The sequence below is a fragment of the Vulpes vulpes genome, chromosome X (genome assembly GCF_048418805.1).
Source record: "Vulpes vulpes isolate BD-2025 chromosome X, VulVul3, whole genome shotgun sequence".
Classification (NCBI taxonomy): Eukaryota; Metazoa; Chordata; class Mammalia; order Carnivora; family Canidae; genus Vulpes; species Vulpes vulpes.
Window position 1 is genome coordinate 29,030,440 of NC_132796.1, and position 19,185 is coordinate 29,049,624.

Below are 19,185 nucleotides of genomic sequence, written 5' to 3' on the forward strand. Positions count from 1 at the left end.
ATGACTGATATAATTGATTTTCTTTCTTTCATCTTATTTTAGATAAACTAATATTTTTTAAATTTTATTAGTAAAACAGAAAGGCAGTCAACTCTTTAAGTGTCCTGACTAGTATCAATTTAGTTTGTTAGGACAAATAGCTTTGGAGGCTGCCTGTATTTCCATGATGAAGTAGCTTCTTCAAGGATTGCATGTAGCAATTTACACTGCCTCCAGGTCCTATAAGCTGTAACTTTGGGTCACTGGAATAGCTGGGAAGCTGTACTTTTGACCCCAGGCTCTAAAGGAGAAATAGGAATTGTTACAAACAATGAACTTTAAGACCTATTCTCTTTTGTAGAAAACTTTCCACAAGGGAACTGAGTGGGAAAAATTAGAGAGAGAGACAAACCATGAGGTCCTCCTAGCTCTGGGAAACAAACAAATGGTTGCAGAAAGGAAGGTGAGTGGAGGGATGGGGTAACTGTGTGACAGGCAATGAGGAGGGCACTTGATGGGATGAGCACTGGGTGTTATACTGTATGTTAGCAAATTGGATTTAAATTAAAAAAAAAAAAACTAAAAAAAAAAAACCCTCCGTAAATACATCTAAAATTTCCAACAAGATTACCATGAAGCACATTTTAGTTAAAATGTTCCAACCAAGAAGCTGAGTGGAAGAACAGATGAAGAAGAACACATATTCAAAAAAAATGTTTTAATTAAAAAATGAGAAAAATAACATGTATTCAAATTAACATATCCTCAAATTTCCTTTCTGCATCCAGTCTTTGGCCAACCAAAATCAGGTTTCCGTTCCTTTTTTTTTTTTTTTTTGCTAAATACAAGAGGTACTTTGCTGTACTTAAATTATTTTGCTTTATTTTAAAATGATTATTTCTATACTTTTTTTTTTTCAGAACAATAAACACAGGCAGCCCTGGTGGCGCTACAGTTTAGCGCCGTCTGCAGCCCAGGGTGTGATCCTGGAGACCCGGGATCGAGTCCCACGTCAGGCTCCCTGCATGGCGCCTGCTTCTCCCTCTGCCTGTGTCTCTGCCTCTCTCTCTTTGTGTCTCTATGAATGGATAAATAAAATCTTTTTTTTAAAAAGAACAATAAACACTTGTATGACATGACCAGAGATAGGAGGAAGATTTATTTGCCTTTCCAAGCTTTGATTTTCGACAGTTAGAACTCTAGCATTTTGCCCAGCAGCACCTAGCCATCTGCTTGGCCACACTGGACTAGTCTTAAAGTGATGCATGCAAGAAGCCTGTGCTGATAGAACTCCTCCTCCAGAAGGCTGCTGATTTTGGTGTTCTTTTTCCTCTCATCATATTTCTTCTGAATTTTCTTTGGTCATTTTTTTTTTAAATCTCTTCCTCCTCCGGAGTCAACTTGGCCTCCTTCTTGAGGCCCAAGAATAGTGCATAATGAGACTGCTACCACTGTTGGTAGGGTGTGCTGTCAGTCACAATACAGTTCTTCACAAGGGTCTTAGTGCAGACCAGTTCATTGTTGGATACACTGTAACCAATGCCAATAATCCTTATTTTGCACATAAAACATTCAGAGCCCCAGAAGTTCCCCATGTCTAGCTCCAAGGCATAGTACTTCTTATTGACTCCCCAAATACGGACAGTGTGTGTGCGGTGGGGGCCAATCTTTGTGTTGGCAGCAAGTCACTACAATCTATATTTCCACTTCTTGTGGTAGTTTTTATCTCACTCCTGGTCTTGCAGTGTGTGCACCACTTGTCCTGAGAGATGCCCACCCCTATTGGCTCTGGCTGCAAGAGTTATTTCTACCTTCTTGAAGGTCCTTTTTCATTTTCTTCCAGAACATCATATTTTTCTCTTTATATCTGTTTTTTGTCACTTAGGTATATTCTTCATTTTTTTTTAGTTTTATTGGATAAGTTTGACAAAAATGTTAATATACTTAAAGCGCACAATATGGTGTTTTGAAGTAAATATACCTTGTGTAATAATTACCATAATCAATTAATATATCCATCACCTCACATAGTTCCATTTTATGTGTGTGAGGAGAGCACTTAAGATCTATTCTCCTAGCAAATTTCAATTATACAGTACATTATTAGTTATAATTACAATGCATTCTTTTGTAGTTCATCTCCATGGCTATTCTTTAGATATTAACATTTCTTAGACTTATTACTAGATCTATTTCTTACTCTATAACTTCTCTCACCTTTTTAAAACTAGATTTATCCTGACTTGGTAATTATCTCAATGTAGAGACTGAGGAAAGATAGGAATGTAAAATGACACTTATGGTTCTTTATTGGACAGTTTAATGAATTGCTATTAGAATGACAAGAGAAGAAATAGGTTTTGTAAGAAAATAGTTGTTAGTTTTGGTCCTCATGAGTTTGAGATGCCTATTATTCAGTTAGAGATATTCAGTAGCAAGCTGAGTCCTAATAGTAAAATATATATATATATAGCAATTGTACTTATGAGGCAACTGAAAACATGAGACTAGATGAGGATATTGTAGAATAGTCTATAGAATAGGAAAATGGAGATAAAAAGCAAAAGTCAGTGTAAGAGCTAAATAGCAGCATTTAAGAGTTTAAGAGTTAAGCAGAAGCAAGACTCATAAAATAAGTATGAGCAGTTAGAGAAATGGGAGAAAACTCAGGAGACTGTGATATAAAGAAATCAAAGGAAATATATGCTTGAGGTAGAGTTGGTTGCTTACCTAGTGGCCATTCCCTCATTCAACATGATTTTATAGAAGCTAAATTGTGTTAAGTCAGCAAATATGCCCAGGGAAGGGAGGAGATGTATACAGCCACAGAGGATGAATCATGATTGATCTTAATAATGTGTGCCATTCTCATAGTCCTTTGCTGGTGATTATTTTATAGATTTATTTGTGACAAAATGCTAGTCAATGAGAAGTCAGGGGAAAATTTCTGGAGGGTTCTAAAAAGAATTACAGTTTTCTGATTGTATATAGAGGTCTTTATTATTTAAGCCACTAATAGTAGTATTTGCTATTAATTTTATTTTATTTTTTTTTATTTTTTATTTTTTATTTATTTATTTATGATAGTCACAGAGAGAGAGAGAGGCAGAGACACAGGCAGAGGAAGAAGCAGGCTCCATGCACCGGGAGCCCGACGTGGGATTCGATCCCGCGACTCCAGGATCGCGCCCTGGGCCAAAGGCAGGCGCTAAACCGCTGCGCCACCCAGGGATCCCTGCTATTAATTTTAGATAAACATTTCATATTTGGTAAATACCTTGATTACTAAAAATTAGGTGGTATAAATAACAGTCCCTAAACTGTGGAGTATAGATAAAGGAAAGCAAGTGGTGACCCAGTCGTATCAGGATGAGAAACCTGTTACTCTTTTTATATGGAGTAAAACATGTGGTCAAATTTTCTCCTGTTATATCCTGTGATTCAACCTACATGCCAGATGATGACATAAAATAAGAAGTCAGAGGAAATTTCAGGGTATTGTCATGTGTTGTCTCTTTCTTGAAACATCCATAAGAGAGAGGGGTGCTTTGGTTAAATGTGGATAGTCTGATAGAACTAAAAAATTAAGAACAAATGAAACCAAAGCTAGAAGAAGGAAATAAATAATAAAGATTAGAAAATAGATAAATCAAATAGAGAGCAGAAAAACAATAGAGAAAATCAATAAAAATCAAATTGGAGAACTTGGATGAAATAGACAAATTCTTAGAAACAGAAACCTATCATTAATAAAATACAAAGAAATGGAAAATCAGAATAGACTTATAACTAGTAGGGAGGTTAAATCAGTAATCAGAAATTTACCAGTAACAAAAAGCCTTGGATCTGACAGATTCACTGGCAAATTCTACCAAACATTTAAAGAAGAATTAATAATAATGTTTTGCAAGTCTTTCAAAAAACTTGAAGAGAACATGTGCTAACTCATTCTATAAAGCCAGCATTCCCGTGATACCAAAGCCAGGCAAAAATACTAGAAGGAAAGTAAATTATAAACCAATATTGTTTATGAACATTGATGCAAAAACCCTCCAAAAGTACTAGCAAACAGAACTCAGCAGCATATTAAAAGGATTATACACCAGAACTAAGTGGGACTTATTCCTAAAATGCAAGGATGGTTCAACATACAAAAATTAATCAATGGAATATGCCACATCAACAGAATGAAGGGAAAAAAAACATCTCAACTGGTACATAAAAAGCATTTGATCCAATTCAGTATTCTTTTATGATAAAAGCATGAAATAAAGTAGGAATATAAGGAAACTAATCAACATAATAAAAGCCCTATATAAACACTCGATAGCAAACATCATACTCAAAGGCTGAAAGATTTTCCAATAAAATCCAGAACAAGGCAAGGATGCCTGCTCTCTATTCAACATAGTACTGGAAGTTCCAGACAGAGTAATTAGGCCAGAAAAAGAAAGAAAAAGCATCCAAAATGGAAGCGAAGTAAAATTATCTCTGTTTGTAGATGATATAACCTTATATATAGAAAACCCAAAAAGTCTTCAAAAAATTGTTAGAACTAACAAATGAATTCAGCAAAGCAGTAGGGTACCAATTCAACACAATAGAATGTATGAACCTTAAAAGCATTATGCTAAATGAAAGAATGAAGACCAAAATCAAGATATATAATTTGCTTTCATTATAGAAAATTTCCAGTGTAGGTAACTCTATAGACAAAAAAAGCAGATTAGTGACTGTCAGGGGCCAGGGATTGGGGAGCGGGATAAAGACTGACTATTTTAAGGGTATGGAAATTCCCTTTCAGGTGATGCACTGAATTGTATAGTTTAAAATTGTTCCATGTTATGTGAATTTCAACTAGATTTTTTAAAAATTAAAAAGTGAAGGAGGGATCCCTGGGTGGCGCAGTGGTTTGGCGCCTGCCTTTGGCCCAGGGCGCGATCCTGGAGACCTGGGATCGAATCCCACGTCGGGCTCCCGGTGCATGGAGCCTGCTTCTCCCTCTGCCTGTGTCTCTGCCTCTCTCTCTCTCTCTGTGACTATCATAAATAAATAAAAATTAAAAAAAAAAGTGAAGGAGAATTAAAGGCTTTCTCACACAAACAAAAACAGAAATTTTGTCCAGTAGACCTGCCTTGTAACAAAGGTTAAAATATATTCTTTGAAGAGAAGGAATAAGACATAGGTCAAAAACTAAAAACCACGTGAAAAAGGAAACCACAGGGATGCCTGGGTGGCTCAGCAGTTAAGCGTCTTCCTTCAGCTCAGGTCATGATCCTGGAGTCCCAGGATCAAGTTCCACATCGAGCTCCCTGCATGGAGCCTGCTTCTCCCTCTGCCTATGTCTCTGCCATTCTCTCTCTCTCTCTCTCTCTCTCTCTGTGTGTGTGTGTGTGTGTCTCATGAATAAATAAATAAAGTCTTTTTGTTAAAAAAAGAGAAACACATTAGAGAAGGATTCATGAGGATAAATTAAAGTTTTATTTTTTCTTGCCTTTATTTGATTTAACAGAATTAACTCTTCATAATCACTATCTCAACAATGTATTGAATAATTATAGCTTATGGATAATTTAAATTAATGACAGCAATGTTTTAAGAGATAAGAGGGACAAATTGGAAGTACCCTGCTATAAAGTACCCGCATTAGCCATTAAGCGGTGGAGTGTCATATGAAAGTGAACTTAAATTATTCATAAATGTACATGTATTATAAATTCTAGAGCAACCACAAAAAATCTTCAAAAGAACTGTAATTGACAAGCTTATAGAAGAGGAAAAAATGGAATTATATAAACACTCAAAACAAAAGAAACAAAAAAGTGGACAAAAATAAGGAAAATAGTAAATATTTACAAATATGGTACATATTAATTCAACTAAATCAATAATCATTTTAGGCAGTGATATTCTACATATGCCAAAAAAAGAGACTTAAAGAATGGATTAAAAAGACAAGACCCAACTACATGTTGTCTACAAGAAATCCACTTTAAATGTAAGATATAACTATATTAATAGTGAAGGATGGAGGAAGATACATAATGCTAACACTAACCAAAAAAAAAGAAAAACTTGCATAGCTATAAAAATGTCAAATAAAGCATACTTTAGAACAAGGGAAATTATCAGGAATAAAAAGAGATATTTTATCATGATAAACTGGTCATTTCCCCAAAATGATATAACATAACAATCTTAATGTGCATGTGCTTAATGGGAGAATGTCAAAATGAGTAAGGCAAAACTGATAGAACTGCAAGGAAAAATAGATGAATCTGCTATTATAGTTGGAGACTTCAACACCTCTCTATCAGTAATTGACAGACCAGCAGGCAGAAAATCAGTGAGGTTACAGTTGAACAGAGCAGCACCATCAATCAACTGTATCTAATTGACATTTATAAAACACTTCATCCAACAACAGGAAAATACACATTTTTCTCAAGCTCACATTGAACGTTCAACAAAATAGACCACCTTCTGGTTATAAAACACACTTTAAGAAACTTTTTAAATAGAAAAATCATACTCTCAGACCACAATGGAATTAAGCTACAAAATAACAGAAAGGTAGCTGGAAAAGTCCCAAAATAATTGGAGAGTAAACAACACACTTCTAAGTAGCAAATGGGTCAAAGAAGTCCTACGAGAAATTTAAAATTATTTTGAACTAAATGAAGGTGAAATAGCTACTCATCGAAATGTGTGTGATTGATAAACAGTGTGTTTAAGGTGAAATTTATAATATCAAATGCATATATTATTAAAGAACAAGTATCTAAAATTAACGGTCCAAGCTTTCTCCTTAAGAAACTAGAGGAAGAAGAGACATATAAAAATAAAGCAAAGAGTAAATATAGCAAAAATAAATGAAATTGATAACAGGAAATCAATAGAAAATTAGTAAAACCAAAAATTTGTGCTTTGAGGAGATTCAGTGATAAAAATTCCAGCCAGGCTAATCCAGAGTAAAAAAACAAAAAGACACAAATTCCTAATTTCAGAAAAAAAGGAAGATATTACTACTGATCCCAAATTATTAAAAGGAAATAGAATATTCTGAACAACTCTAGTCCCACAAATTTGATAATCTAGATAAAATGGACAAATTATTTGAAAAAGATAGCTACCACAATTCAAACAAGCAGAAATATCTACTCCGAATAAGCCTATATCTATGAAAGAAATCGACTTAATAATTAATTACCTTCCAAAACAAAGTACCAGGCCCAGATGGTTTCACCATAAATTCCACCATAATTTAAGAAATCATACCAATTCTTCACAATCTCTCCCAGCTAATGGAAGCAGAGGGAATACTTTCTAACTAATTCTACAAGGCCAGCATTTCTCTAATACCAAAACCTCGTAAAAACATTACAAGAAGGGAATAGAGCAGACCAATATCTGCAGTGAACATAGATGCAGGAACCCTCAACACAATATTAGCAAATTGACTTCAACAATGTATAAAATAAATAATACAGGATGATCAAGTAGGATTTATTCCAGATATAAAAGGCTAACTCAATATTCAAAAATCAATTAATATAATTAATCCATCACATCAGCAAATAGCTTATCCTACTGAAGAGAGGAAATCAATACTAATCCTTTCCAGTAAGTTATGATATATACTGAGGACCAACAATAACTGTGAGTCCCTTCCCCTTCCACTTCAAATGAAGCTGCTTTATTCCTTCTCCATCATTGTATAATGAGTAAGTTGGGGGTGGGAAATTTATCTTTTTTATTTTATTTAAGATTTTATTTATTTAAGAGAGAGTGTGAACAGGGGGGAGGGACAGGGGATAGGGAGAAGCAGACTCCCCACTGAGCAGAGAGCCCAAGGTTTCATCTCTATCCCAGGACCCTGAGATCATGACCTGAAAGAAAGGCAGAAGCCTAACTGACTGAGCCACCAAGGCACCCTGAAATTTATCTTCTTTAGGTAAAGAAGCCACATCTGAACTTAACAATTAAATGCAAAAACCAAACATCATTTGTTTCAAGCTAGATTTGGTAACTAGATGAGCCTGTGGGCATTTCTCACTTTGAAAGGGTATACATGCATTGAAAAAGAAAAGAAAAAAATTAACGTGTATATACTGGGGGAAAGCACATGTATATTTAAATAGTATAGGATTTATGACATAAATCCATTTATACTTTTTGTGTCAATAACATCTGTATGACGTGTAGTATTACTCCCGTTCTTATTCCTGATATTGGAAGTCCGTGCCTCTTTTGTTGTTTCTTGGTCAGTTGTGACAAGCTGTTATAAATTGTATTAGAAATTTCCAAAAACCAACTCTTAGCTTTGCTAATTTCATGTATTTTATATTGTTTTCTATTTTATTAATTTTTGCTCATGTCTCTAATTTTGCTTTCGTCCTCTTTCATCCTCTTCTATGAAGATGTTGTGCCTGATTTTTAAAGCACTGGAGGTTTTGTTATTATTTTTAAGTTTTTTTATTAATTCAGTTAAGTATAGATAATATACCCAGTATGATGTTACTCCTATAAAATTTATTGGAAACTGTTTCATAACTGAGCATATAATGAATTTTAGAAAATTTATAAATGTTATAATCTCAGAAAAACATGCTTTGCTAAGATGTTTTTCTTACAGGTGCTCTGGCAAATTAAATAAAATTTGATAATTGTCCCCTGAGTTTTTTTATCCTTACTGATTTTTTGCCTAACAAGTATTGAGAGATATCTGCTAACATCCCCCATTCTGATTCTGAAGTTTGTCTTTTTAATTTTGTCATTTTCTTTCTCTCTGTTTTTAAAATATGTAATTAAAATCATAAAAATTCTGAATAGTTATATGTTCTTAGTTGATGGACCATTTTATCATTATGATATCTTTCTTTATACTTAATAACAATTCTTAACTTTAAGACAATTATATTTGAAATTTTTGTAGCTCTACAAGTTTATTGTTGAATATTTTCATCACATACTTTTATTATTTTATTTAAAACTTGTTTCTTGGAATGCCTGGGTGGCTCAGTGGTTAAGTGCTTGCTTTCAGCCCAGGGCATGATCCTGGAATCCCGGGATCAAGTCCCACATCAGGCTCCCTGCATGGAGGCTGCTTCTCTCTCTGCCTGTGTCTATGCCTCTCTGTGTGTGTGGTTCTCATGAATAAACAAATAAAATCTTTAAGAAAATAAAATAAAACTTATTTCTTACTTACATTTAATGGTTGTCTCTTTTGAGCAACATACAGCTAGGATTTTTTCCAGTTTGATAATCGTTCAAGTTAGAGGAGTAAGACTTTAATTTTTTTGATATAATTATAGATTTACTTGTGTTCACTGTTTCTTCCATTATTTCCATTCTGTTATTTTTTTTCTATCAGGTAAATTTTGGTTTTTTTTTTTTGTTTTCATCTTTTCTATATTTTCTTTTTTTCTTACTTTTTTCTTTTCTTCCATTCCTTCTTTTCCTTCCTTCCTTCCTTCCTTCCTTCCTTCCTTCCTTCCTTCCTTCCTTCTTTTCTTTTCTTTTTTTCTTTTCTTTTCTTTTTTTCCTTCCTTCCTTCTTTCCTTAAAGCACTTCTAGTTCTAAACTTTCCATTTGATTCCTTTTTAGATTTGAATTTTTCTGAAATATCCCTAGTTTTAAGAGAGTTTGTGATTGCCTCCTATGTCATTTTTGTAATAGCTATTTTAAATCTTTGTCAGATTATTCCAAATCTGTGTCATTTTGGCATTTGCTTCTGTTCCCTGTGCATTGATATTGAACTCACTTATGTATCCTAGATATTTTGAACATATTATGAAACACTGAGTCTTATTTAAATCCCAAGAATAACACTGATATTTTTGTTTTAGAACCTAGCCAACCTTTTTTTTCAATCTCATCTTTCCTTCTCACATTCTGTTCAAATGACAATGGTTCCAATATGGTTCCAATGACAATACAGTTTTCAAAGTATTTACGGTACTGTTCTGATTCATCTACCATGTGCCATCAATCTGGAATCTGAGCTTTGGTCTATTAGTTTAGTGTTCAAAGTTTTTGCTGTGTTGAATAGGAACAGATCCACTGCATGAGCCATTTAAGGGTGAACCTAGAATTTCATAAACAATGTTATGAGTTCACTGTCCCAGCTCCTCCCTCTCAGTGATTCCTCCTCTTTTCCCTAAGGCTCCTCTTTTCACTCCTCTGTCCAGAAAGTTGGGCTTCGATTTCCTGACTCTACTATACACTTATGCAGTTGTCCCTATCTGAGAGGGCCCAAGTTATAGGAAGAACGAGAAAATGGGGAACAAATTTTGTCCTCATACTCTTGGAACCACAAATCCACTGAATAGAAATGAAGGTTCCCCTTAATCAGAGTTTTGGCTCCTGCTGCCACAACCACCATAGAATTACTTGGGGATTGGAGAGAGAAAGAAGAGAGAAAATAAAATATTTATTTATGAGGGATTTTTCCCCTCTCTCTGAACTTTAGGAGTTTCCCTTCATTCTCCTTTAGCTAGAATTAGAAGGCTTCTCAGGTCTCTTTTTTCTGCATTTTGGTGCCACTTGGATTCATTAATTTCAGACTGGGAGATACTGGTAAAGAGAAAATGGTAAATTCACCACCAGTTTGGGGGCATTTCAGATTCCAGTCATTTTCCCTAACCTGACTGTTAATATTTACTTTTTAGAAAGCTCAAATACCTGCCTTATGCATTCTATCCAGGTTTCATAGCTGTATACAGTGAGAGAAATGCAATGGAATGAGTTTACTCCATCTTAAGGCAAAATTGAAAGTTCTAAGGCTCTCTTTTACTTCAAGCATTCTATGAATCTCCCTCTGTTTTTGCCATCTTCTTTGCTTTCCATTTTCTGGGTAAGTTTGGGGGACCAGATGGAATGAGGATCCCTACTCTTCCACCACCTTGCCTCTTCCCGCCCCCCTCCATTTTCTTCTTCATAAATTTTGTTTTACTATTTCTCCAGTCTTTGAAAGAATGAGAGCTAAGATAGGCTAGTGATGAAACTGGACATGGAATGCAAATTTAGGAAATGATGGAGACTTCCAATATGAAGATTAATAAGGAATGGGAAACAAATTGTATTATGCAGTGCCTTATAGAAGCCCAAACAGAAGGGGAAGGGACAGAGTAAAATTTTTAAATTTCAAAACACCAGATTAAGGCAGAACTTTTGTTCTAACTGAAATTTTTATTAGTGTTTTGGTCTACCTACATAGCTAATTAAAAGTTACCAGCAAGTAAGAATTCACATAGTGAAAATCTGAGCCTCATACAACAAGCCAAAGTACAATCTTATGGATGCTCACAGCTATAAAGAGAATAGTATTTTAAAGCAATATGAAAGTATATATTCTCTGAAGAGATACATTTCAGACATTATGATGAAATAAAGGTTTTGCTTGGAACAGTAAGAGACAGGAGTGAGTAATAATCTTTAAAAAGTTCCAATAATTGTAAAATGTTTAGTTATATGTTAATTTTCCAGTCTGATATTTTGCAGTAAATATAAAAATAATATTATTTACAAAATATTTTAAGGCATTTTATTTTCATCATAAAATCAATAAATGGAGGAAATGTTAAGTTGAATTGTATTCTAAAAATGCACATAAAAAGAAAAAGCCAGCAATGCTTAGCCCCATAGGACTTTGCATTTAAATAGAAATTGTTATAAAAAAGCATTATAATAGCAGTTTAAAAGCATTGGGTGTGAAGGCAGGCTTGAAAGAACACCATTAGTAATATAGCAATAATACTGCATATGTCTGAAAGCATATTAAAATGATAATGAAAATGAGGCCCATTTTTTATGAAGTGTTTACATTTAAACATCCTGGTCATCACTAGAAAACAATAAAATTAATTTTATACTTTTCCCATTCTTCTCTTTTAAATTTGAAGATTCCACAGTGGTATTTTCAAATACCTTTGGCAAATTTCCCTGCAGCTTCCTCTTGAAATCTTGAAATAAAAACCTTGAAAACCTTGAGTTTTTTCTGTGTGTGTGTATAATAAATATATCAGTAAAAGTATCTGGCATATTAATGTTAATTGAGGAGTAATGATTTGGAGCTACTCTGGTCCTATTTGTAAAATAGACTGACATGATTTTAGAAAGTGGCATATATGTCAAAAAAACGGGTTAGTGTGGTCAGTGATTTTCTGTCATATATATTGTTCAGCTATTTTTATTGTCTAGACCATATGTTAACACCTGGGACATATCAAATTAAGAAGTAATTAGTAATTTAAAAATTCTGATGATCACAATGTGATGATTTAAAAATTGATAATAAAGCCTCATAGTTAGCTTCTAGATTTATATAAGTTCACTGCCTTCATTAAAATAATAAAGCAAATTCTATGAAGTTTTTAATTATTAATTTTCTGTAAAAAATAAATGAATAAAATAAAAATATTAATTTTCTGTAAAAAATAATAGAGGTTTCTGTTAATTATAATGCTTTCAATAACTATCAACTTCAAGAGGGAGGAATAGTATTAGTATTGCCCTGATCAACTCTGAAGTCACATATAAACCTATAAAACATAAATGTCAGATGAATATTAAAGAGGGAATCATATTCCTCTCTATAACCAGATTCTACATTACTTCCTGAAAATGTATTTCTCACATTGGGAAATATGTGAAACTTTAAGGAAGATTTATTTACATGTAGTTTTTCTCTTGACTGAGAAATATACTTCTTATTTTGACGATAATTCACTGTGATTGGAATCCTGCCAATAAAGAAGGCAAAGGCAAAATAGCAGGTACAATACTTATATTTTGAAAAGTACAAAGAAATGAGTAATGGGAAAAATCCTTTTGAAATAAAGACTTGAAGGATGAACAAATGGTTGGTTATACAGAATAATAATGTGTACACCAAATTCTAGCTTTGTAATAAATCATTTTAGAGTAAATGAAGCTGGAATGGAGTTAGTAGCCTATCTTGATGAGAAAAATATTCCTCTAAAGAAGCTGAATTTTATGGGCAACTTTCAGGATATTTTCACAATCGTCCACTAATTTATTGATGCTTAATTTGCATGCCAAATGTGTGGCATTTTGAAAGAAATATGAAAGACTACTATGTTCAATCTAATTCAACAAGTATTCATGAATCCACTTATGTATTCAAGGCACTATAAAGAATACAAAAGAGATAATGAAAACTGCCCCAGCCCTCAAGCAACTTTTAAACTACCAGGGATGACACATGGTACCATTAAATAAGTAATTAACTGCTGAAACAACTGGTACAGAGATTGGGTACTATAGAATTTCAGACTAGAGAGAAATAGAAAAAAATCTTGAATAATCAGGAAGTCTTCATGAAAGCAATGGCATTTTTGCTGTCATTGATATAGATTTTTAAAAATTTATATACAACCAACATATTTTAGTACCATCTATGTGTGAGATTCTGTACTATATGGTGCAGAACATATAAAAATGATTGAACCCTGTTCTCAAAGATTTTATAATCCAGGAGAATAATGAGTTCACAATTTATAACTGTGATATAAAGCAAAATATCATATTTTGCAAATGAAACAAAATATAGAATAAAAGTATGACAAAGTTCAGAGAAGGGAGTTATCACAAGTAAATAAAAAAGATTTAGAAAAATGACATGGCGTTTAAAACATGGCATTTCAAATGGTGTTCAAAGGAAAGGCTAATATTTCCTGAAAGAGAAAAGTAGCTCCACCAGTAAGAAAGTAAGAAACAATAGGAACCAAAGCTCTGGAGGCAGGATGAGCACATGTTCTATTTGACGTCAGGTAAACAGTGGTAAATAAATGTAGAAAATGGAATGATTTGTCATACTGAACATTGACCTAAAAGTCAAGAGCACCATTGTTACTTCTCTGGGTAGTGAAGAATCACTGAAGTTTTAAACAAGGAATAACTTGATTATTCCTTTAAAATATTGATTTAGAAAAATTAGTGGAGCACAAAGTTTTAAGGGTGAAATGAAAAGAAGTTACTGTAGCCAGGTACATCTATGTGCCAGATAGATATGAGAAAATTTATCTTTGGAAAAACTGAATGGATACAGGAAAAGACCCATCAATGGTCAACCACTTTCATCATCATAAAGCACTCTGCTCAATAAGGCCCACTCAAATGTTTAAGGCTTACAACTGGCTTTTTAAGTCCTCATTCTTTTAAAGCTTCCAAGATTTTTAAGAAAGCTTTAACAAATGAGACCAAGACAAAAAAAATCTAGAAAAGAAAATTAAAAAATGAAGAGACAATATAGATTGAACAGTGGCTTTCAACCGGGTATAATTTTCTCCCAAGGGATATTCTGCAATGTACGCTAGTAGTTTGATTATCACAATTAGTGAGGTGCTGCAGGAATCTATTAGATGGTGCTAAAACCCTTTAGGCCAGAGATGGTGCTAAACATCTTACAATTCACAAAATATACCCCCAGGACAACTAATTATCTTGCCCCAAATGTCTAGAGGGCTAAGATTAAGAAATTCTGAAACAGAAGAAGAAAATAAAACAATAATAAGAAGTACAAAGTTCCTCGAATATAGGAGAACTTAAAGAAAGCATCTATGAAATAACAGAAGGCTACTAAAGGTGACAATATAAAAAGTGATCTTCATGTAACTCTGAGTTGAAGAAATGATGATTTAAAAAAAATAGAGACTTCTAGTTTCTGTTCTGGCATCTAAGGAGTTTGGAAGCCATCACTCCAATCCTCACAACAAGAAAAAAGCTGAACAATCTGAAAATGAACACCTCTTCTTAGACTCATCAGAGAATCAAGGCCACAGAGCAAACTACAGAATCCATTGAAGAGACACGAAGCTACACACAAAGAATCATAACTTAAGAGAGCAGAAGTTCAGGAGCAGAAACAAATATGGGAACTAGTACCAAGTAGGCAAACATATGCTACTATGATGAATTGCTGGAGACCCAATGTAGACACAGTTGAAGGTTAAAAACTCCAATATTGGTCCCCATACTTTGGTGAGTTTTACTTCAAGGATCTCCTGGGTTTTTACAGTGAAGATCAGAAGAAAATCTTCTTAAGCTTCCAGTAAGTGGAGGAGAAAAAAATAGTCTTTTGAAATTCACCCAAAACTTCTTTGTTCTTAACAAGGTTCACCTTCCAGAGTATCAATTTTACTAGAGTCTAACTACCTAAGTCCAGCCCCATCAAGCCTTCTTTGTGGGGGAAGGATTACATCAACTTCAGCCCCCTCTAAATTTCCATTTCAGGTAAAGGAGTGGTAGTACCTGAGAAACACTTGTGAGGGTCACATACCAGAACAAAGGGTCACTAATAGTCTAAGACCCAATCATAGGACTATAAGAACACTTCTCCTCCCACATTTTATCACAACATCAGTAGGGGTCCTGTATAACAATAATAATAGGAGAATACAATAGAAAGAATAGCATGTCTCAGACTGATTTAAGAAAAAAAAGAGTAAGTTTCTAGGGAAACTCTAAGACAACAGGGAAGGCAAAAACAATAACACCAGAGGAAACTAATTTCTGACACCCACAGGTACAGCCTAATGTCTAGCCAGATAAATCTAAAACCTAACACTAAAGGACTATTTTCTTCAATTCCTTTTATTCAATACATCATATGTGGCATTCAAGAAAAATTAAAAGTCACAGTAAAAGACAAAAACACGTTTGGAAAAGATCATGCAAGCATCAAACCAGGTTCAGATATGGCAGGGATTTGGGGATGATCACGCTATGAATGTGTATTCTGTTTTTTTATGAACTGTTCTATAGTGCTGTATTTTTGAAAAGGTTATTATTGATTGAATTTCTTTGAAAAAAATCAACGTCTTCAGATTATTTCTCCCTTGTGATTTTTTTTATGATTAGACAAAATCTAGGTTACCAGATTTATGGTTATAGAATGGTTCATAATATTTTTTAATCATTTAATGTCCTTTAGATTAGTAGTGATGGCTTCTCTTAGATTTCTGATATTAGCAATTTATGTCTTGTTTTTTTTTTCTTAGTTAATCTGGGTAGAGTTTTATCAATTTTATCAATATTTTCAAAGAATAAGCTTATGGTTTGGTTGATTTACTGTATACAGCCTGATGTTTTGATATATGTATACCTTATGAAATTATTACCACAATCAAGATAATTAACATATCCATTACTTCACATAGTTGTGTGTGTGTGTGCATATGGTGAGAGTTTTTAAGATCTATACTACTAGCACATTTAAAGTACTGATTTCTTATTTTCAATTTCATTGATTTCTGCTCTAAATCTTATTTTAAAAATTATTTTTCTTACTTGTGGTAAATTTATTGTTACTTCTAGTTTCCTAAGGTGGCAGCTTAGAACATTCATTTTATAACTTTCTTCAATTCTAATGTTTGCATTCAAGTCTATAAAATTCCTCTAAGCACTGTTTTCATTGTACCTCACAAAATTTGATAAGTTGTGCATTTACTTTCCTATAGTTCAAAGTATTTTTAAATTTTCTTGAGGATTCTTTTTTGATCCACATGTAATTTTAAAATATGTTTGTTGGAAGGGAGCGGGGCAAGATGGCGGAGGAGTAGGGTCCTCACCTCACCCGGCCCCACCAATTTACCTAGATAACTTTCAACCCTGAACACCTGCGAATTCGACCTGAGATTTAAAGAGAGAGCAGCTGGAATGCTACAGAGAGAACAGTTTGTGCATCTAACAAGGTAGGAAGGCGGAAGATAAAAAGAATCTAGTGGGGGAGGGCCTCCACAAGGGGCCAGGCAGGAGAGGACAGGAGAGCCCAGCCCTGGAGAAGCAGGAACTTTAACAATCTGCCCCGGATTCTTCCTAAGGGGAGAGGTGCTCAGCAAGGAAACTGGGCAGAACTGCAGGAGGGACAGTGGAGCCTCCAGGTTCCCGGGGTCACTAACAGAGGAAGTGCGCCTCGGGTAAAGCGCCCCACACACCGCCGGCCGAGCTCAGTAAAGGGCTGGAGCGCATGCCCAGCGGGGCATTGAGGAGAAGCCTGTCGGTCAGGCGGCAGCTCCAGGCGGAGGGGGCTGGGCCTGCTGCCTTGGGGAGCCAGGGGCTGGGAGTGCGATTCCAGCAGCGCAGGCCCTGGATCCCAGGGCACCGGGGGACACAGCCCAGGATCCTGCACTCCACCCAGGACAGGCGGAAGCGGGGAGGGACCAGGACAGTGAGGACTCTCCTGCTTCCAGGTGGCCCTGAGCTGTGCAGGTCAGCACCCCCGTCCCGGAGCATCCAGGCCAGTGCGGACTGGGAACTGCGGGAGTTACTGCAGGAGCTTGTGGGACCCAGGAAATTGAACAAAATCCCCTACCCATGGACAAACAGCAGGACTGACTCTATTCTGGGCTGCACCTTGCGCTGACCTGCTTATTACTTAGGGCACTGCCATGCCCTAATCAAAGACCAGGACACACCCTAATCGGAAATCCGGCTCAGCGGACCAGCATGACTGTGCAACTTTCTGCGTATCCCATTGGCCACTGGCCCCTATAAAGTTGCTAAGCCTCTTAGTCTCGGGGTCCAAGTCCCTGCTCTGCTGCGTCGGGTATACTTGGTTCCAGGCTCCAGCTTGTAAATAAACCCTCGTGTGATTGCATCGGTGTCGGCTCCTTGGCGGTTTCTCGGATTCGCGATCTTGGGCACAACAAGCTGACTCCAGGGCTGGAGAGCTGGCGGCCACCAGTGGGGTTGTTCCTCCTTCTGTTACCCTGTGCCTGGGAGAGGCAGGGCCACCAGGGAACAGGGGCCTCACAGGATAAACAGCTCCCACTGAGCGGAGCACCTGGCAGGGGGCGGGGCAGCTCCCCCAGGTGCACACAGCTGAGAATCAGCACAGCAAGCCCCTCTCCCAGAAGACCAGCAGGAAGGACAGGGGAAGAGCAAGTTCTTGACCAAGCAGCTCTGGAAAGTTCCAGGGCAAGTCAAGGGATTTACAGTATATAGAACTAGAGCCTACCCCTCCTATTTCCCCCCTTTTTCCAGTACAACTCATTTTTATATTGGACTAAATATTTCCAATATTTTTCCTCTTTTCCAACCTTAACTACATTTTACCACCTCTTCATTTTTAGGTATCTTCCTTTTTGACTCTCATATTTCTACAATTATAGATCTTAGGTATATTTCCCACTTTGAGAATCCCTTCAACATACTCAACATAATTTTGGGAGGTATATGACTTATGTTCTTTTGTTTTCTGTTTTTTTCTTTTCTCTGCCTCATTTTGTTCTACAATGGCAGAAGTTAATACCTTCTAAAACATGACCAGGATGCACTCAAAACCAAGTGGTATCCTGCTGGTTCTTTCCATGAGATTATATTCTCTCTTCATTCCCATTCTGCCCCCTCCTTTTATCTCATTTATCTTTTGGTGGTCAATGTTGGGGCCTTCTACACATATTTCTGGTTTATATAAATTTGGGACTGAGCATCTTCTAACATACAGAACTTAATATTCTCAGAAACAAGAGGATCACCCTCTAGGACCCCTCAGGTAGACTACATTCTTCCTCCACTAAAACTTCGTCACCACCACCACCACCTTCCAGTCACACCCCCCCTTTTTTTCTTCTCTCTTTCTCTTTTTTTCCTCTTTTGCTTTTTTCTCTTCATTTTTCTTTTTTCTTTTTTTCTTCTTTCGGATTCTTGGCCTTTTATTTTTTACTACTTCATTTTAAAATTTGTTTTTCACTTTAGTGGTCCTTCTGTTTTGTTTTGTTCTGAACTTTGTTTTCATTTTCTGGTCTCTGACCTCGGCAGAATCATCTAGGGTGAAATTTAGTTAGGTCGTGGTTGATATTCTTTTTTTTTTTTTCTTTTTTTTTTTTAATTTTTATTTATTTATGATAGTCACAGAGAGATAGAGAGAGAGGCAGAGACACAGGCAGAGGGAGAAGCAGGCTCCATGCACTGGGAGCCCAACGTGGGATTCGATCCCGGGTCTCCAGGATCGCGCCCTGGGCCAAAGGCAGGCGCCAAACCGCTGCGCCACCCAGGGATCCCGTGGTTGATATTCTTGACGCAGCCTACTCATACAGCCACTCTGAACTGAGCAAAATGACTAGAAGGAAAAAGTCACCACAAAAGAAAGAATCAGAAACAGCACTGTCTGTCATAGAGTTGCAGATTATGAGGTACAATTTGATGTCAGAAAGCCAATTCAAAAGCACAATTATAAAGCTA

General features: G+C 35.7%; 1 pseudogene; it reads right to left on the reverse strand.

The window, feature by feature from the left end:
- Positions 1-1,137: 1,137 nt before the first annotated feature.
- Positions 1,138-19,185, reverse strand: part of LOC112919014 (small ribosomal subunit protein eS8 pseudogene) — a 46,029-nt pseudogene continuing 27,981 nt past the window's right edge.